Here is a 2568-nt window from a genome sequence, read left to right on the forward strand (position 1 = left end):
TATTCCAGCAGAGAGGGTTTCCCCTCATTAGGCCCTGAGCCAGGAGGGTTAATTAATTACCCTGGCAGGTTAATTACCCTGGCAGGAGAATTATCTCTTCTCTGTCACCTCCGGCTCCCTTGCCAGGCCCCTGTCGGATCAGGATGAGCATCAGGCCGGGATGTCGGATTGATAAATTCATGGATAATGGGAAATCCCATGGCACAGCTCAACCCTGTCCTACATGGAGGAATGAGGGGATGCTGAGGGGTTTGGGGTGGATAAACCCATGGATAATGGGAAATCCCATGGCACAGCTCAACCCTGTCCTACATGGAGGAATGAGGGGAAATGGAGAGATTTGGGCAGGATAAACCCATGGATAATGGGAAATCCTATAGCACAGCCCAGCCCTGTCATGCCTGCAGAAATGAGGGGTTTGGGGTGGATAAACCTATGGAGAATGGGAAATCCTATAGCACAGCCCAGCCCTGTCCTGCCTGCAAGAATTAGGGGAAATGGAGAAATTTGGGCTGGATAAACCCACAGAGAATGGGAAATCCTATAGCACAGCCCAACCCTGTCCTGCCTGCAAGAATTAGGGGAAATGGAGAAATTTGGGCTGGATAAACCCACAGAGAATGGGAAATCCCATGGCACAGCTCAACCCTGTCCTACATGGAGGAATGAGGAGAAATGGAGAAATTTGGGCAGGATAAACCCCTGGATAATGGGAAATCCCATGGCACAGCCCAGCCCTGTCCTGCCCACCGGGATGAGGGGACACTGAAGGGTCATTCCCAGGTGGAGATGGGAGCAGATGGGATCGAACCTTCTCCTGAAAATCCAGATCCAAGCAGTGCATCCATGCTCCATCCCAAGGGAAAAAAAAAAACCCCAAAAAACCAAAACAACCCAAAGTTACAGCAAAACTCTGCAAACCAACACAAATAAACCCCAGATTTGGGCATTTCCCAGAGCGAGAGCCCCCGTCACGGCATCATCCACACTTTTCCCAAAAAAACCCACATTTCCACCTCGGAGCGAACACTCCCAGCAGCTGCCACCCCTTCCCCCTTTGCTGTTTTTCCCTTTTTTTGTGGGGATTTCATTCCACGCCGGAATTGTGTGGCCTCTGCAGCCCCTCCAGCCCCGTTATCTCTCTCGGGGAGCGGATTCATCGGCAGAGTCCCCTGATGGAGAGGAGCTGCCATCCCCTGCTATCTTTTATTCATAGCCATCGGCTCCTCGGATTACTTTTTGATAAAAAGCCGCGTTCCCACATTTCAAACATCTCCGCTCGCAGCCGGAGGAAGACCCGCAGCTCGCATTTATTTCCCCGAAGAGCGTCGGGGAGCTCCATCACCTTGACGGGGAAAAGATCCCGCTCCTGGCAGGAGACGGAGCCTTTGGGATTTGGATCCGAGCCCCGAGGGGACGGGAGGGGTTGTGCCCCGTGAAAAATGGGTTTCATAAGGAGGAGAAGCCTCAGCTCGCAGCTCTGAGATGCCAAGCGGGATTTTATCAGCCCGGGAAGGTTTTTGGGGGTGCTGGAAGCAGCACAGGAGGGGTTTTGGTGTTCATGGTGCAAAGTTGGGGACATGGAGCGATTCCTGGGGGCTCAGAGGCACCGGGGCAGCTCCGACCCCGTTTCTGTGGGATCTGCCCCGCGGATCTCCCTGGGCATGGCCCCACTGAGGCCTCCCGAGCTGGACACGGGAACGCGGCCGTGGGTTGGTAGCGATGGCAGGGGAGTGACACTGATAGCAGGGGAGTGACACTGATAGCAGGGGGTGACAGCAATATCAGGGCATGACACTGATGCCAGAGGGCTGGCCCTGATGCCAGGGAGGTGACACCAATGTCAGGGGATGGCACCAATGTCAGGATGTCAGGGAAGTGACACCAATCCCAGAGGGGTGATATCTATGTCAGGGGTGGCACCCATGTCAGGGGGTGGCAATGACGCCAGGGAGGTGGCACCAATGTCAGGGGGGTGACACCTATGTCAGGGCATGACACTGACATCAGAGGACTGGCCCTGATGCCAGGGGGGTGACACTGATGCCAAATGGAGTAGCACCCATGTCAGGGGGTGGCAATGATCCCAGGGAGGTGACACCAATGTCAAGGAGTGACACCAATGCCAGAGAGTGGCACCAATGCCAGAGAGTGGCACCAATGCCAAGGGGGTGACATGAATGCCGGGGGGGTGACACCAATGCCAGAAGGGTGACACCAATATCAGGGGGTGGCAATGATCCCAGGGAGGTGACACCAATGTCAGGGGATGGCACCCATACCAGGGAGGTGACACCAATGTCGAGGAGTGACACCAATGTTAAGAAGTGACACCAAGGCCCGAGGGTGATGCCAATCCCAGAGGGTGACACCAATGCCAAGGGGGTGACACCAATTCCAGGGAAGTAACACCAATCCCAGAGGAGTGACAGCAATGTCAAGGGGTGGCAATGATGCCAGGGAGGTGACACCAATCCCAGAGTGTGACACCAATCCCAGGGAGGTGACACCAACCCCAGAGTGTGACACCAATCCCAGGGAGGTAACACCAATCCCAGAGTGTGACAC

General features: G+C 55.0%; 1 protein-coding gene across 1 annotated transcript in view; it reads right to left on the bottom strand.

Annotated features, from left to right (window-relative positions):
- Positions 1 to 2568, bottom strand: part of LOC130587718 (GDNF family receptor alpha-2-like) — a gene marked incomplete at its 3' end in the record, with an annotated part of 8954 nt that overhangs the window by 5601 nt on the left and 785 nt on the right. The window lies entirely within an intron of this gene.

This window comes from Malurus melanocephalus, unplaced genomic scaffold, assembly GCF_030028575.1.
Source record: "Malurus melanocephalus ecotype Western Australia unplaced genomic scaffold, MMel_1.1 scaffold_2326, whole genome shotgun sequence".
Taxonomy (NCBI): Eukaryota; Metazoa; Chordata; class Aves; order Passeriformes; family Maluridae; genus Malurus; species Malurus melanocephalus.